Below are 19,188 nucleotides of genomic sequence, written 5' to 3' on the forward strand. Positions count from 1 at the left end.
AGGTGTCTGCGTAGAGATTAGGCTGTCTTATGCCCTTGGGGAGAAAACTTTCATCTGAGGCACAATTTAATTCCAGTCCTGCTACAGAATCCATTTGAAGCCCTGCTGACACACACAAGACTCCTGCCTCAGTTTCCCCATCAAGAAAATCTGTTAGTGTGTCCTTTACACAGCTGTCTTGGGCACTGAAGGGACATCCCCTTCTGAATCACATACCTTGGGCACTGAGAAGTGGAGAAACAGGAAAATACAGGACATGAGCAACCCTCCTTTTGAAGAGGACTTGAGCTTCTGCAGCGCTTTGGCATTGCTGTCCCAGAGGGGTCTACAGGACAAGCTCTGCTCCACACCTAACAAGAACCTTTGGCTTACGGGTAAGAAGTTTCTTCTACTGGGAAGCATTCACAAGCCATAAGGGGACACACAGACATCCAGGAAGGCATAAGCCTGTTTGAGGAGCTTACAACACAGAAAGGCAAGAACACCACAGGAGAAGTGATGGGAGAAGGCACAGACAGAGAGATACAGGATACTTTGGGGTTCGGATAGCCATGATTTCTCCATATAAGCATTTGCTTACCCAGCCTCAAGTTTCCAGCAGTTAGCAACACAGAAGTTCTCATTTTTTAAGGGGAAACTCAAAACACAAAGGTACCTTCATATAGCTGAGCAACCTCAGCCTCCCCTCAGAAAGCATAGGCAAAGGCAGCTCCCAAACCACTGCCCACACAGGTCAGCCTAAATCTGTCCTTTGAAAAAGTCACCTGATTTTGACTTGAACACATTTGTGCCTTATCCTGGGCTCCTGTGAGCTGGCCTCCACATGCTGAAGGGAGGGTCCCTGCTAACAGCTGCCGAGGGGAGGACCTGGTCCCCCTCATCAGCAGGTGTTGCAGAGGATGCACGAGCATCCTGACTGTGCAGGACGGATGCTCCCAGACACCCCATGACCAAAGGGAGGTCCCTCCCCACATGCCTGTCCTTGTCCCTCGCATACCCTCCCTCTCACTGTGCAGGCACCAGCGCAGAATTTGCCCCAATATGAGATCCGGGACCATGGCTTCTGCCACGGGGCTGGCTTTTGTCAAAACCTGTCATTAGGACTCTGTTTCCCCACTGTTTTGAACCTCCTTACGTACAACATTAAAGCCTCAGATTTGTCAAAACATGCAAAGGTGCTGCCAGAGGCTGAGCAACTCATTTCAGTCCCTTTACAAAGCCATTTTAAAGAAAGAAACAACATGTCAGGGCGATGCCAACAACCGGCTGTACCAACAAGGAGAGATTTGACGTACTTTTCTATGCTGCAGTGACTGTTATAATAAAAGGCAGCAGTGCATTAGTGAAAGATTTATGCCAGTATTTCAACAATGGAAAACACGAGCTTTGCTGTATTCTCATTCACACCGAGACAGGCAGCGAGGGCATGTCATGTAACACTGTTTCCAGGAATGATGTTACCATTGAAGAAATGCTGATTTGCTGGTACAGTAGGACAATTCCTGGAAGCAGGACAGACCTTCACATTGATATCATTGCAGAGGGAGGATCTGACTGTTCAGGCTCTCAGCCCAGGCTATTGAGGAGGGATGTCTCTGCTGCTCCTGAAGAAGAGGAAGGAAAGGTGAGCCAGAAAGCCTGGGAGAGCTGCCGCTCCGCCGTGGCCCCCTCTGTGCAGCAGCAGCCTCCCTGGCACCATCCTCAGCGCCCTCCATGCCAGCAAGCGCAAGTGCCAGCTAATTGAATTTGCTAATGATACATTCTCTCAAAACCCTTCGCTTTGCACCCACCATTTTGTGCTTGCAATTAAATTACAAGGAAAAAAAAAAAAAAAGCCATGTGGTGTCATTTGACATTTAGATGTCAAAGTAACTGATTGACAGGGAAAGAAATCAACAGCGAAAGGCCCGTTCCTGCCAACGCCAGCGGGGGGGTTGCCAGCGGCGTTGGGAAGAGCAGGATGAGGGCCCTCGTGGGATGAGGCAAAGTGGTGGGAGAGTGGAGCAGCAAGCCCCATGCTGGGTTATCCTGGTCCAGACAGATGCGGGAGGAGGGAATCAGCCACCTCCTGGAGCATCCTTCTCCATCCCCCATCCACCAGTACCAGGGCTTGGGACCCATGGAGGAGGGAGGAGACCCCGAGAAGATGGGGTTCTCCCACCTTGCCAGAGGTTTTGACTTTTCAGTGTTTTTTTCTGACCCTGTTCAGAATAAAGAAAGGAGGAATTAAAAATAAAAAAATATTTCTGAGCTGACCATTTCAAAAAAAGCAGAGTTAAAGTGAATCACTCATTTGGATAATTTTGAAATCTTTTCTTCAGTTTTTTACCTTACAGATTTTTTATTGTTTTTAGCCTAAAGAATAAAGTAATGAAAATTTCAAAGCAAAAAGGTAAAGTTCTAAATGTCAAAACATGGACAGTATTCATAATCCAAAAAAGCCTTTTTACCCGAAACCTTTTCAAACAGAAAAAGATTCACCACAACAGGTCACATCCTGCAAAAAGCCTCAGCAATGGTGAATATGACGTTTTCCCAATGGGATTAAATGTTCACACCCAGATTCCTGGTGAGTGAAGGTCGCACGCTCCCACCTGCAGCCTCCATCAGCATCCGCGTTTGGTCCAGGAGGACAAAGCACAGCTACAGCCACAGGCCTCTGGTGTTAGAAAGGGAAAAGAGAGAAGAGGGGGGGAAATAAATAAATAAATATACAAACAAATAAATAAATAAAGTCAGGTTTTGGGTCACCCTGTGCCAGCAGCCTGGATCCACCTGTGCGGTGCTCAGCTGCTGGAGGGGCGTGAAGACACAAATTCCTGTAAGAGAAGAGGAATGTTAATAATACAAAATTAAAAGCTTGCCCTCCCTCAAGCTTACTCACTGTCTGTAGCAAACAAGGTCCAACAGTGAGCTTCCCTGCCCACCCCCATCCTCCCATGGATCCCCCAGACCACTGGTGCCATGAGTTTCGGTGGGCTTTGGCTCAGCCCCCCACAGAGGAGCGCTGGGCAGACAGTGGGTACTGAGAGTTGTGTGTGTTTTAATGGAACGGACGAGGCATGGACATGGAGTTAAAAATAAAGCTTTGGGGCTTTTTTCCTTCTCTTAGATGCAGGTGGGGCTGTAAAACTCTGTCAGCATGAGTCAGAGAGCCAGACTTGGCAAAGCTTGGATTGCCACTTTAAAAACAGAGCACTAATTAGATCAAGTAACGACAAGGAAAAAAAAAAATCTCTTTTTTTCCAATAACTAATCCAGCCTGAAATGAATTAAAAATATTTTACCTGGACTCTATTCATGTACAGAATAAAGCAAAAAAACATGCTTGAATAAAAAAAAAAAAATTGCTTGGCAAAAACCTAATGCAAATTGCTCTAGCATGAAAGTGCAGACTCTTTTTTTAAAGCAGTTTAGATAGATTTAATCATAAAGCTGAAAGCCTCCTTCTTCTCTGAGGAGAAGCCAAGTGAATAGCCCTGGCTTGGGTGTTCTTTGTAGGGAAGAGACGATGGGACCTTCAGAGTCATTCTGAATAACCCATTACAAACTGCTACCAACAGGCAAAAGTGCATCCTTTGTCTTCCAGTGTATATTTGACATCCTATTGCAACTCTAAAAGTGGCTGCGAGTGGGTTCATTAAAGTGACGTTATGGCAGAAGTTTAGGCCTTGGGTTGGTCCTGTATCCTCTGTGCAGAGATCTGCCATCGCTCGTCAGCCCTTGCCGGGCGATGCTGCACGGCCCCTGAGTGCCTCTGCCCCAGCAGCATCCCTGACACAGAAAAAAACCGGTCCTCTGGGCAAATCTTACAGGCACAACAGACCTGAAAGATTTTAATAGCCATTACAGCAATTTAATTCCCTTGTGTTCTTGCTTCATGCAAACATTTCAGGAAAATGAGATCCATTTTGAAATTGCATCAATGCAGAAAAACGTTCATCCTTCCAGTACTCCACAGTTCCTTGGCACTATCCTTGCAGATTTTCTTCCAGGGTTGTTTTTTTTTAAATCATATGTTGTTCATTAAAAAAAAAAAAAAATCTTCAAAAATGTTAGTATCAGCGAGACACAGAAAATTAGTGTGAAAAACACTCAGTAAAAATACTGGAATATGACGGGAAGTAAAATATTTTTAAAAAGCAGCTAATTCCTCCTCAGCACACCACACTTGCAGAATTAGTTAGCAAGAGCCAGGCTTCACACAGGAGTGATGGGACAAAGTTACACAGCTTGCATTGCGCAGGACATCCGATCAGCCTGTCATGGGATTCACTTGCCTATAAAATGAGTCGGGGCAAAACGCTGCACTAATCCAGCTCACTGTACATGACAGCCATGCCATTAACTCCAACAGAAATCTGCTCGCCTGAAGAAAACAAGAAAGACTTGCTGGGGGATTTCTATCAGCACAGTGAGCAGTAATAGATACAAAGCGTACAGCCTGCAGTTATTCATTCCAGAGATTTATTTTTATTGGGAGCTATTTACAGAAGTATCTGCAGCTGCACATTTGCGGATGCTCCGCCAGCCTGGACCGTGAAGCGTTTCCCCAAGCGTGAGCCCGGGCACAGCAGAGGCACACTGTCTCCTCTCCCCATCTTCATCTGCTGCAGCTGGTGTCCTGCGTCCCCTGTGCAGGCTTATGCCTGCACCCAAATCTGCCGTTAACTTCAGAGACAAAATTGGCTGCCAAACACAAGCGATTCCTGGTCGGGTTGGCTGGGTGGGTGGAGCACACATCGTATGCCTCGGAGGGGCTGCACTACCCTTGAAACATAAAGCATAAATCCCATTAATGGTCATTAAAAATCCTGGCTGGCGTTGGAAGGAAAATAGCCATTGATTGGTATGCAGGGGAGTTCAGGGGGAGGGAGGCGGGGGAAATTGTGCTGCTCCTGCGTAGGCTCTGGATCTGCTGGGGGGTGTTTCTATGGGTCAAACCTGGTTTGGGTACAGCTCGCCGAGGCACAGGACCCACGACCACTGCAGCTCCGGTGGACACAATGCCGAGCTCCATCACAACTTGTCTTCACACTGTCCCAAGCACCTCGTGTGAACGTGGCTCTGCAATAGTTCTGCAAGGAACAGAAAACTCAAGGACAATGCCCAGAATTACATGGGAACAACAGTGCCGCCTGAGAATTTTCAAGTCCCATCTCTTCCATCTTTTCACTCAAGGCATCTTTGGGTTTTTTCAGAGTGCTCATTGAAATTACAGTTAATAAGATAGGCATGTCAGATTTTTGTTTACAGAAGTTTACTGTTCAAGTCAGTGGGGAAAATAAAAATCTATTGACTGTGGCTTTTAAACAATAAGAACATAGATTTTTTTTTATTAGCACTTTATTTCAGCGCAGACAGGAACATCACTGACTATCACTGTTGTTTACTGTTAAAGGCACAGCTCCTACCGCCTTTCCACGCAGTGAATATTCCCATGGCAATCAATGGAAGTTTAGCATAAAAAGCAAAATATACTCCATCATGTTGTCTCTCTATATAGTAAATGCTAATTTCTTGCCAACTATAAACTTGAACATTTCTTGCAGTACATCGCAACACAAACCTATTCTCAGTGTGTAATTTAGATTTTCAGGATGTGTACATTCCCAGCGGAGAGTCATTTGTGTGTGTGTATGTAAGTATATGTACAGAAGAAATGAAATGTTAATGACTTCTCCATCTACATTTCTACACTTTTTAGCTTTTCCTACTAGTTTTCTTCTACCCTTCAGAGTGCTAATTGTGCCTGTAAAAGTCCAGGAAATTTGTGTCATAAATAGTTTCTGCCTATTATAGCCAATGAAACACATATTGAGACAAATATATGGGACTGAATCACAAGTTATTTCACTGAAGTCAATGAGGTTACTCTGCATTTTGATTTCGAATTGGCAAAGCATGTGGTCTAAAGTTGGTCGTGGAGATGGGAATAAAAATAAGCACATGCATACATACCTGTCTGGGGCTTTTTTTTTTTTTCCAAATTGATTCCACACAGGGAGCAGAATTCAGCTAAATATATTAAACACAGTTTCTTTCTGATTTTCATCATGAGAGATAATAGCTTGTATTAGGAAAAACATATCACAAATATCACACATTTGCCAGAGAATGGGCAAATAGCAAATACTGATGCTGCACACAGATCAGTAGACATGCTGATTTTGATGGCCAGGTTATTGCCATCTGGCCATTGATTTTGCTGGTAGGTTGGTAAATAATATGCTTTTCTGTGTTACACAATTAATTTTGCGTTCAGGAGAAAAAAATATCCTTTTGTCTCTCAGGTGTTCGGAAGTATTTTTTTGCCGTTGCCTGTTCCCCAGTATTTTGGGTGTGTCACCCTCTTTGGTGGGTAAAATCGACCCTGAAAACTAAGCTGCTCTTTTTTTTTTTTCATGTGGTAGAATATTGTGTGCATGTGTGTTTTTAAACAAGGGCACCTGCATAAAAAAATGTCTATCCTCATTAGATCCATTTTCTCAATTAAATTCAAGCTTCTATGTCCAAAAGGCATAAATTTAGGTATCGATTTAGTCATAAAATAATGAAACTCCCAGCAGTCTTCTAAACCCATTTTACTTGGATGAGCGTATAAGATTTTAAAATATCAAGTTATTCCAGTATTTAATACACATAACTGCTTCCAGAGGTCTGAAGGCAATAAGGCATATCTTCCCCACTCCATTTGAAGCGTTACAGTCAGAGCTAGCCAGTCCCCCACTACTGGTTTTAAGGCTTTTGACAATTTTATTCAGTGTGAGTTTGATACTTTCTCAACATGGGCTATAGCCCCCGAAGCCAAAATCAATACCCTATCAAATCAAAGCTCTATAAAATACCGATGGGCTCTAGGTGTTTTGCTCCCATAAATACAATTCAGCTTAACTCTACGCTTCCAAAACAGCCTCACTCTACGTTTACTGGCCTGTTCCACCAAGTTAACTACATCGTCAACGTGTGCTTACAAAAATCTCTTTTTAGGCAACAAATAATGATCTGTTCCTTGTAAAGTCAAGAATTAAAACCAATTCCACTTACTTGCATTCAGGGGACAACTCTGAATCATTTTTTCCCCAAACAGGACGGTATTTAGCTGCACCAGTGCGTACTTTACCTGGTTCAAAGGACGTGTCCAGCTGAGTGAGTGTAACCTGAGCGTGGAGGTAGCCGGAGCCTGCGTGAAGCACTGAAGTTTCCTGTGGTCCTGTTTCAGGTTAAACTGGATTCCACAGTGCATAGATCAATGTTGGTAAACGAGCTTTAAGGTACATTGGCCTCTTACTCAGCCCTGTCTGTGCTCAGGGCAGTTTGAAAAAGAATAGTAAATTGAAGCAAATTTATAAAATGCCAATGCGTTTTATTTGAATCTTTTCCACTCCTCACCCACATGCTGAAGTTGCTGCTTGATAAAACAGAATCTCACAGAGATGAGCGTTTTATGAGCTAAGAAACATCCTCTTCTACCACAAAGTGTAACAGTGCAAGGAGTAACTTACCTTGCTAAATCAAAACAAACCCAGCATACAATGTTTTTCCACAGCTGGCAGAGTTTAGCAAACAAACTTGCCCTGCATAATATAACAAACACTCTTCTGGTAACTAGAAGCAATATTTCCAATTCTGTGGATTTGCGAGGTGTTAGATCTGCAGATGCAAGCTGCGGTTCCTTCCCTTTCCTTGCTTGCCTTTAGCACCAGAAAGCTCGGTTCACTGCCACGTTACTCCAGGATTTACACTGCTACACAGCCAGAGCAAAGGATCCTTACTGCCGGATGTTTTCACATTATTTCAGAAGAATTGAACTGTCAGCTTGCACTGAAATTGCACACACAGAAATGTGAAGTAACACGGTGATGAATTATCCTCCAAGTACAAGTGTTTTGATTATTAATGAATATGGAATACCTACTCCTAGCACTTTCATATACACAATCTTGACTTCCATTCAGCAACAAGACTAGTTTCTAAATATAGTCTTGAGGTCAGCATGTAAAAAAATGTAAAGTGTGGCAACATTGCAAATGCAGTTGTATATCATACATAAAAATTAATGCCAAAAATTTTCGGTCAAAATTAGTGTCTTTTGGTTCTGCCACTCTTCACCCCTCTGATTGATTCTTCTCCCATAAATATAGTGAGGGAGTTGCTAGCTTTTTCCTTTGGGTGGCTTTACATAGTTCCCCTAAAGCAAACATCACAGGAACTTATTTATGCATTGATCTCTCTGGTGTCCTCCAAAAAAATGGTTCTCTAATACTACATTATTCCAGATGAGTCCTTATATTCCTGACTCTGTTCTACAAAATTAGTAAACACATTTTCTCTTATGTTAATAATAAAAAAAAAAAAGGTAGAATGATTGTTCAGACACAGTAATATAATCTGGAGTAATCTCCTTCCACTACTAATTTTGTCTCTGCAGCTAGCAAGGACGACGTTCAGATTTGGAGGGCTGAACAGCTGCCGAGCAGGACCACAACCTTTGTTTCGTGACATCTCTTGTTTTGACCCCTGCTTTCTGGTCACCGGAGAGATGATTGACTAAGTGCGCAGGGAAGTCCATTTTTAGCACTGTGGACCAGAGCATGGCATGACAAACTGTGATGTCTGAGTTTTGCGTTACACCATCTGGCCTGCCATTTCCAGAGCCTCACATCAGAGTCCTGATGATGTATGTTTAATCTTGGCACTATCATTTGTCTTGTATCTTGTGTTTAAACAGATGCAAGCTGAATATAACAGAAAAGGAGACCTTGATGCAGGAGTCGCTGCAGAAAGCGATGCTCTTGAGCTGTCTACAGACTCCAAGATTAAGTGTAAAACCTGACAGGGAGGATATGTATTAAAAAATATGTGTTGACAGAATGATTTAACTAATATTTTAAAGGCAAAACATCAACTGAATTTCCATATCATTTGTAATGTTAGTGAACAAGGTACTACAAAGCCGAATATCCCCTTCTGTCACCATCATCTTATTCGCAACTTTATTTTACAGATCAAGAATGTTTTAATAAAAGGAAGCTCTGGGGGCTGATATTCAGCTGCTGTAAATCAACCTAGCTACATCGATAGCACCAGGGTAGCATTAATGAAGCAATGCTGATTTACATCAGCTGAGGATCTGGTTCTTAATTCTGATACAAGCTCTTGTACACAGAGATGACTTACAGCATCCCCAGCAATACAAGACCTCGATGATTAAAATGGCCCTTGAAATGCTGTGGGTGGGAATGCATGACTGCAGGATCTGAACCAGATGTGTTCATCAGCCCAGGAAGAGGAGAGGGAAGGTGAGGGGTCTGCCCTGAGGCATGAGGCCATGCATTGGTGCTGGGTGTAGGGTCCCCACTGTCCCAGGCATGTTCAGCTCCTTTTCCTTCATCCCACGTTAAAATACATGTCTCCTCCTGGATCTAGCTCACAGAAACCAGCAAACCCAATGGAGGAATGACATTTGACACCAGCTTTGGATTCAGCCCCCTGGTGCCTAGAGTTCACCAAACTGTAGGAATTCAACTAATTGCAATGCTTAAATTGGCAGTGCAGGTCTGCACTCCTAATCCACAGGAAGAGGTAGGCACAACCAGAAGGGGATGAAGCCCTTTTTAGGTGCTAAACATCTCTTAAATGAGGGGTGCAAGCCTCATTTCACTGACAGCAAAGAGAGTGTTGAGCAACTTCACTGTGTCTTGGACACCTGGGTCCCAACATCCGGAAGAGAAAATATCCCAGGGCAAACAAGCTAATTGATGCCGTCAAGTGGGAACTTCTGGGGGAGAAACTGGAGGTTAAGAGGGAAAGGAAACATGATGAACTGACTAGAAGAAGCAGGTAATTGAGATGTGAATAGTTTGGGAAGATCAAACTGTACGAAACCTAGGTAAATCACACTCTTATTCCCTCAACATTGTTGTAAGCGACAACAGCACTTCCACGATGTTTGTGGGACATCCCAGCTCTGAAACTGGACCAGGAGCAGCCACAATGCCAAGGGGACGAGGCAGCAGCCCTGCACATCTCCTGAGTAGACAATTTTCAACCCTTATTAAAATGTGAGCACTTTATTTTGTGAATGGAGTGATGCTTTTATTGCATGCACAATTAGCCTTTCGTATTAGCAACTTCCTAGCAACTCTGTTTCTTAAAATAGGGACTTGCAGTGCAAGCTTTTATCTTATATAATCCCTTAGAAAAAGATAGCTCAGACACCTTTTGGGGGCTTTAAACATCAAACCTTCAGCTTGAGACCTGTCTTTATCAAAGGAACTAGCAGCTCTATCCAGGGTTTATGTTCTTTAGAGGAATTCCAAATTGCCTGTTTTTTATAGACTACCTACATAACAACCTCCTACAGTATTTAAATTTTTGTAATTTTCTACTCCTAATGTGATTTTCACATTTAAATGCACAGAGTATTTTACATTTATCTATTTAATATCATAGTTATGTCTTTCTTTAAATGCCTGTTATTCAACAACTTATTAATAGTGAACTGGTTTTTTCGAAGAGAAACCATTTAAAATTTAGTTAGTCGATGGTGATTTCTTGTATCTTTTCAGCCAAGAGAAAAGCCTAGAAGACCATAATTATAAAACATGTTTGTCTATTTAACCTCAGATATATCATCGTTATGAGAGGACTAAAGCATTTTTCCTGACTTTTTTTTTTTTTTTTTCACGGATATTTCATTGCTATGCATTAATAAATGTGACTCCTCTGAAACAGACTTGCTGTTTCTCACCAATCCTTAAAAATTGTTTTGGCATTAAAAAACAAATAAGTTCTCCACCACAGAGTGTTTAAAGTCTTCTCAGGAAGCTGTCCCAAAGACAAAGGTCGTGGCAGAACTGTACTTACCTTGGCTGTCCCACTGCTATGGGGTCCCAAGGCACCAGCCTCTCTGCCATCAGCTCACAGATGTGACCCCATCCACGGTGGCACAGAGCACCCCATACCTGGGCTATGCATGTGGGGTGAGCAGGCTGAAGGTGGCTCAAAGAAGCATCATCTTGTTAGTGAAGAGTATCTACCATCTCCTGAGCAGGAAAAGATAAAAGAGGAGTAGCCAAGTGTAGTGTCATTTAGCATCACACTCACTCCAAAACCCTCTTACTCCCGCGGAGCTGATTTTTGGGGCTCAGGTGGGCCATAACCCACAGTAAAGCCTTTGCACATGCTGTACTTGATGAGCAGAAATGCTCACAGGGTTTCAAGGATGTCCTTGGCCACTGCTCTGCATGGGGCCTCTGGAGGTACATGGTGGTGAAATGTGTGTTTTTATGACAGGCTCCGGGGTGCATGGAGAGGAAGAGATGAGGGCTGAGAGAGAAATGGGCTCAGCTGAACTGTTGTTCATAATGACCTGCACAGGACCATCAACAGTAGCTCCAGTCAATGGTGTCATTGACTTCACCCACATTGTTGGCTCCAGAGCATCTCCCTGGCAGAAGATGACCCTCTCACTTCTGATGGGTGCCTGAACATCACTCTGAAACAGGCTGAGCAGGAGGAAACGGGACAGGGACAACCCAGCTCCCTGCATTCCTAAACAACAAGCAATGTCTGAGAAAGATTTGGCTGTAGAGGTAGCCCCAAGTGCAGGGAGGACCTTGAACCCAGAGCATCGTGCCCACTGCTTTGGGTCATCCCCCCCCCTGCGGGACCTGAGCCATTCACAGGTTGTGCCGCTCCAGCTGCGGCTCCTGGCCTTCCCCCTCGTGACGGGTTCTGAACAGCAAAACTTCAGGTAGTCCTTTTCCTCCTTTTTATTTAACCACTGAGCGTGCTTTGCAAGGGCTAATTTATATTTGAGCAGCAGCGTGTATGGAGGTCTACGCAAGGCAGCTCAGCCACCAGAAAAGTTAATGTGTGCTTTGCATTTGCTGTCTCTAATTACCGGAGGGAAGGAGTGGAGGTACAGCTATGCCTGCCTCTGCACAAGCCACTTTGACTATTGCATCGCTAATTAAATATGTCTCCTGTATATAAAATATATCATCTCCAGATAACGGCTACTGTTAAATTCTTCATCTTATTAAAAGCTTGCATTAATGCTTTTCCAACATAAATTTCATCTGTGGACAGGTACTATTTGAGGAGCCTGACAATAGGACTGACCTAGATTAGGCTGACAGTGCCAAAAGATATATCACTTCTAGCTGTCTGGAGGAGAAGAAGGATGAGGAATACATTCTCCATTATTGCTTAACGCTGATGTGCCGGCATTATCTCCAGAAACCTGGTTGCTTTGTCTTCTGGTCCCTTGGTACAGTAGGTGACTATGCCTTGCCGAGGAACGATACTCTCTGCTTGCCATCTCTTATTTCCCATCTTATAACTCAGTTGCAGGGAGGTTTAATGGGCCATTGGATAATGATTTTAAAGCCATTGATAAGTCCCCCTATAGTTTACAAAATCATGGGAGAAGTCAGATAATTCCAGGTGGTTGGGTTTATGCAGCAAGTTCTCGCAGGCATTTAGGTCAGGGTTGTCTGTACGGGAGCAGAAAGAAGTCTTCCTGTACCAACACTCAAGCCTTTGCAAACTAAATCTTCTCTAAGGTTGCTTGGACTCTTCTTCTAAGCCTGGGCAAGCAAGAGGCGATGATGACAGATTTAGAAACCACAGTGAGTTTCACCACCTAGGAAACATTTTGTTCTTTTAGTACATGTGCACAGAGCTGATCAGAGATCTTTTCAAGGCATCTTTGAACAAAAAGGAGACAGCAAGTGGGTTCATAAAAAACCCTTTACTGTCACACAACTTCTAATGCAGAAAACAAGAAGTCTGCTGAGGAGCAGCAATATTTCTCACATGCATTACTGAATATTCAAAAGATATGAAAATAGCTTTAAGAGTCTAAGAAAATAGAAATTCCAAATATTAATAGGAACTCTGCCATTGATTTTAGCACAGAGCTTGCATTGACATTGTGAGATTGCTCAGTCTTAGACACTTGATTGACACAGTGATGGCTCATTCAAAGTGTATGCAAAGTCAGTGCAACTGTATTAGGCTTTTCTCTTGACTTCAGGTTTTTTAACTTTTTTCCATTGACATCCCAAGGGCCATTGTATTGACGGAGTAATACTTCTGTTGCAATGCATGAGAGACTTTCCTTTCTGGAAAGGGGGAAGGGAGGACTCTTCTACTGCTGTCCTCCTGGATGAAGAGCACAAGATACAGCGAATGAAGTGCAGCATTGTAGCAGAAATATGTTTAGATGACCAGCCATGGCCACAGAGGATCTAGCCCATGAAATTATTTTTGGACTAATTGGTGGGTTGCACGCTCAAAAATTAGGTGAAAACTGGTAGGAGCTCTCTCTTCAAACCAGCACCTCTGATAAAAATAAAACTCAGAGCCAAAGCAACACTAAGGATTGGAAACACAATGAGCAAGAACTGGAAGAGTCTCAGGATCACTTCCTCAGCAGGAGTAAATACCCATAGCTGCACTGGATTTAATACCAGACAAGAATATGTCAGGGATCTGTCAAAAATGTCCTACAGAAACAGATGTTTCCACCTACTCAGAGATATGGACAAGAGTCTGAGTTACCCTAAACCCCTCTCATGCTCTTCTAAATATATACCCATCATATGCCCTTTAAAGTGTGAGAATGATGCAAGACAGACTTCACGTGTGTGAAAATGTTATCCTGGATTTTTACAGGGAAAAACATAATTTACCATTGAACTTTTTCCCAGCAGTTCCACTGGCTGTGGAAATTCACATCCTCCTTTTGGAAGGTATGAACAGAAATGTGTCTAACTCAAAGAAGAAAAATGAAAACTGACAATAAACCATCATAATCTGCTTGATCAGCTGGAGCACAGAAATAAAAAATGCTTCCCCTTAAAAGAGCAATCTGAATTATCTTGATATGTACATAGAAATAAGTGACAACAACTTCAGGATAGCACTACTACCTATCTGCGTATTTAAACTTAAAAGTCAAGGTTGAGTGAAAAAATATTGCTGCCTTGAAAGAGAAATATATTACTTATATTAGCTATAACAGGAATATGTACTACTGCATAAATATTTAAATTCAGGTTTGGAAACTATATATTTTGAAGAAACCAAGGCAAATAAATATTGGATCAGAAATTCATACTTAACAATTTCCTTTGAAAAAAAAACAACTTAGAATTTCTGTTTCACTGAACTGGGGTGGTAATAACTTGTCTATATTGTACAAATGCTCAGTTTGCACTCTGCTCTCCAAGCTAACCTTTCCCATTTCCTTTTAACTACCAGAAAAGTGAAAGCATTGCCCTAAAATATTTCCATTCACATTTCCTAGATTGAATCATAAGCTTTCAAACCTTACTCTATGACCAAGGCACTTTTCCTGCAGCACTCCAACCCAGCCAGTCAAGAGGGGGGAAGAGCAATAGGGTTGTGCTAATGGGGCAACGCTAGTTTGGAACAGATCAAACAGAAATGCTGCAGGGTAGGCAGCTGACAAACCCCATTGCCAGAAGACAAGCCTGAAAGAAGGATCTTCACAAATTTTTTAAAAAGAAGGTGGGAGGAAGAGACCATTGCACATAATTAGAGCAGAAAGGGCTTCAAATGTCTTAAAATACAAGACATGTGCCAGCCTGTAAAGAACACAAGCAAGGAGGAGGCATTTCATTTGGCCTGCTCTTTCGTTTTGACCTGCTGTAAGGATTACTGCATTTAGCTCCAGGGCAGCTCTTACCGGTCATTTTTACCTGCAAAATTAGGCCTTCATAGCCTGGGGTCTCTCACGATCTGATGGTTCCTACATTAATTACCGAAGACCAGATTCTTCCCTCCTTTGCTCGGATAAGCTGCTGTTGGTCCCTGATGGTGCAGACTTTGAGTCAGAGGATTCATAACTACGTCAGGGCAGGAGTTGGGAAATGATAAGCCAGGGGCAACAAAGAAAAGACTGAAAATTGGCACGTGCCATGGTACTAAAAGTTTAAAGTATGCAAAGGATTCTTTTATAAAGTTCAGAAAGAACAGATTCCAATCACATAAGTTACATGGAACAAAACGTTTCAGTGGGGCTAATAGTAAAAACCCTCCTATCCTGCAAACCTATATATGCAATTTTTCAGACTGGGTAAGATCCCAGAGAGGTGAAAAATCATAGGGGTGAAAAATCACATCACTGACCTTGTAGACTCCTGTCCTCTTGTGCTGGAGCCCTATGTTAAATCATGGGGGGGTCCAGCACCTCCACATAGGCACCTCCCGGATGGAAAGGAGTGATAAAATCCACCCTAGCACAGCTGATGGTACAAACTGCACATCACTCTGGATTTCAGAAAATGATTGCTGGTTTTAGTTGTTCTTTTTGGGTGGCTGCCCAAGAGAATTGATTGCCAGAGAGCAAAAGCTTGGGCTCACTGTGAATCAGGAGCTAATAAAATGTCCCAAGGGACAAGTGAAGGCATGCCAATTGTTTTCAAAAGTGGAGGCTTTTAAACATGACACGACTGAGAAAAAGAAAAAAGGGAAAAAAAAAATAGAAATAAGAAACAAGTTGTGTTCATAACCATCAGAATAAAAATATCAGATTACAGGAGAAAAATAGAAAAGATGGATTTTTTTGCAAAATCCTACTAGAAAATTATCTCATTTATGAGCAGTTACAATGCTGAGTCAAATACATCAGACTTTTTTTTTTTTTCACTGGGAAAACCTAGTTACCTTTTACATTCCTCTCCTTTTCATTCCTCTCTTTTTCATTCTACAATTGACTGTCGTGACAATGTGGTATAACTCGTGCCCATTCCTGGACCATCTACAACTGTACCAAAAGAAAATACCACATATGGTTAGCGCCTTGATTCAAAGGGAAACATAAATGACAAAGAAGTTTTAAGAAGCCTTGGGATAAATTCAGTTTTCAATAATTTAAACTACTCTCCCACTCTCTCCAGCAAGCTTACCTCAGCACTGTAACCCACTGCAATCACATGAAGCATTGACATCATGTCCATAACTGTCAAATGAACTTTGGCAACACACCTGGCCCTCTGGGACACAGCAGGCTGACCACTGGGTCTCCAAATCCTCCCCTTCTCAGCAAGATTTTACACGTGTTCATTAATACTTAGCTTAAAGGGCATTTTGCTGCCCACCACTGTGTGGACAGCATTTTTCATAAATAATGCATACTGGGTAATGAGGACAACAAGGGCCAAGGTAAAAAATGTAAAATATTTTAATGGGATGTCTCGATGAAAGCTTCCCATCACCTTCTCTAAATACTTTACTAATGATCTCCTAGCTTGGGGAGATTGTTTTTTTCTTTGAAACATGTTCATAATGTACGAATAATATGCTGCTAATTGTCGAAGTAGCAAGGTTCAGATGCGTTGTTCCAGCGGTTCTCACTGAGTAAATGCACCTATGTCACACACCGAAAGCTTCAGTAGGGTGTAAGTGGCACATGTAGAGGGTCTTCTTCAGGTGTGCATTGTCTGGGAGAAGTTCAGCTTCTCAGCACAAGGGTAGATTCCAGTTTTCAGGGGTGGAATAATGAAGTGAAATAATAGCATTAACCAATACCTAATTAACACACAATCTATTTAATTTCTAGCTCCACCATTAGGTTACTATTAAAGTATATTTAGTTGGCCTGTGTAAAACCACATTATGGCAGCTTTTCAGAGTCAGGCTATTCACAGGCCATTTGCAATTTTCATTTCTCTTCTCTCTTTAATGTCATGGACTTAACTTCATGAAGGTCTAGAGCAGGTTAGTGCAGAAGATTGATGATTACAGCCTAACAGCTGGATTTTTTGGGGGGGTTTTTGGTTGTTTTTTCTTTTTTCTTGGCCCCTCCACAGCCTGTATTAGAAACCTGCACAGATTTGGAGCCATGATATATCTGTCCCCTCCTGCCCTTCAAGGTAGGGAGGAGCTGCATTTTTGCTAAAATTTCAGGCAGAGCTATGTGGTTCTCTGCTAGGCATCAAAGTGTTTAATATATTTGGATACTCAGGCAGGTGAACAGGGCCAGTGCCTTAAACCTAGTGCCCATAGAACTAACAGAGTCCCACCCACTGTGGGAGGACTTTCTATCCAGTGGAACGCACGGTGTGTTCCATCTCTCTTGTGTTCCTATCTCAGCTCCTGTTAGGGTCATGGCTGAGGGCGTGCTTGTCCATGATGTGTACAGCTCCGGTTCTGCATCCCACTAGGTCAGAACACCGTGCTTCCTCCTGACCGAGAAGACAGCTGCATGCACGCTCCTGCTCATGCTCTGGTACTGACACTGTTCATCTCTCACCCACGCATTGAGCAGAGGGGATGGAGCAGCACGAGCAGGTCCAGTGCTGCCGTGAACACCAACAGATAAGTCTGTACCTGCAGCCCTGGATTTCAGACCAGGTGGGTGCTGGGGCAAGGTTCAAGCTGAGCACACTGTGCATCAATCCATCAGCATTTATTCCCTCTCAGTAAGGTTTGATTAAATTATTAATTAAACTATTCCATCTGTACCAAGCCTGACTGTGGTCACAGATATTATGCTCAGCAGCTGAGACCTTGGGGAGTCACAGTCCCCTGTTCTTCCTTGCCAAGAGACCTTGCAGCAACGGTCCATATAGTTAGTTGCTGACTTTAGTAAATCATTTAAAATAGGGCCTAGCCCATAACGTAAAGGACAGATGTGATTTAGTAAGGCTGCTGGGCAGAGCAGAGCTGTCTGTGTTACCTCCAGCTAGAAAACAATGAGTTTTCACCAGACCTCCTCAGGATATTTTAATTTGTGTAAGTGCATTCAAAGCATGAAAGCAGATGGACAATATGTGAATTATGAACTAATTGGGGGAAGATGGAAATGAGAAGGTAAATTTCATTTACATTATCTCCCTTTTTACGCTTGCTAAGGTCTAAGGTAAAGGCTTGGTCTCTTTCTGGTCCATAAAATATGGATTGCTATTTTCAAACTACATCAACACTGCTAATAGCCATTCCCATTAGTCAGCCGTATAATAGCATTATGATGCTATGAAATATTGACATGATAAAACAATGTAAGCCAGAGGTTACTGACAGTGCACACTCTGATATTGACAAATAAATGCAGATTTTTAATGCACTCCTTTTGCCACCTCTCTACCTGCCTGACAGCATATAAAAAACATTTTTCCGGATCCCTCACTCACAATTGCTAATGCCAGTTGATGACAGAGGACCACTGAAATTAATGGGTCTATTTCTGCTGATGTTTTCCAGTGTGGAAAAAGAATTCAGGAATTTGGCTAAAATGGGGCCAGTGTTGGAGATTTTATTTCTCAGCCAGTGTGGTGTGAGGGAGGCAAGATAGGGGTAGCGGTGCAAGAAACCAACCAAGGAGATGAAAACTTGCTGGTCAATGCCCAGCTTTTTGGAAATGGGAGCACACAGAAATGATCTGGTGAAGGACAAAGTGACAGACCTGGTTGATCCAGCACCTCTTTCTTGCACCCACACACCCTCTCTGGAAAGGAGCTGCCCTGTACTGTATCTCCATCACCAGATAGATGCAAGGTCATCTTTCTGCAAAACAAATCTGCATAAACACATATCGAGCTACCCCAAGGAAGTATTCTGTTGGGCATTTTTAAATATTAAAATCATTTGTAGCACCTGTTCAGTGCCTAATTTTCCACTGTAAATCACACTTGCAATACTTTTACTTTGTTGGGTTTAGGCAAATGTCATGTAACATTTGATGATATGGTACAGATGAGAGGGAGAAGCCTGTTTTTCCAGAAATAATGATTACTGGTCACCTATTAGAGTGTATTCCAGAAACATTAAATCAGAAATTATCTCTTTTCATGGTATTACTCTTCCTCTCTGTATGTCCACACAAAATTTCAGACTTGTCTGTCTCTATTCTCCAGTCACTCCAACGATGCCTCCTCATTTACAGCTGTACTTCCCATCAGAAACTGAGATAAAGACTCCTGCCAGGTGATGGTGCTTTGCTCACTGCTGTTTGCAGAGCAGCTGGATGGGCCCAGGTGCTAAGGTCCAGAGCCCCTGTCCTTCTCATGTTCCTGCTTCCTTGGTACCCAAGAGGAACCTAGCACAGTTTTGTGTTTCTCCTAGAGAATGTGTCTGCTGGACTCACTCTCCATCCCCCAGGAGCCCACCCTAGGACTTCTCATTCCTCCAACCCATCTGTTTTAATGATGG

This window comes from Pterocles gutturalis, unplaced genomic scaffold (genome assembly GCF_000699245.1).
Source record: "Pterocles gutturalis isolate BGI_N339 unplaced genomic scaffold, ASM69924v1 scaffold19593, whole genome shotgun sequence".
In the NCBI taxonomy this organism is placed as follows: domain Eukaryota; kingdom Metazoa; phylum Chordata; class Aves; order Pterocliformes; family Pteroclidae; genus Pterocles; species Pterocles gutturalis.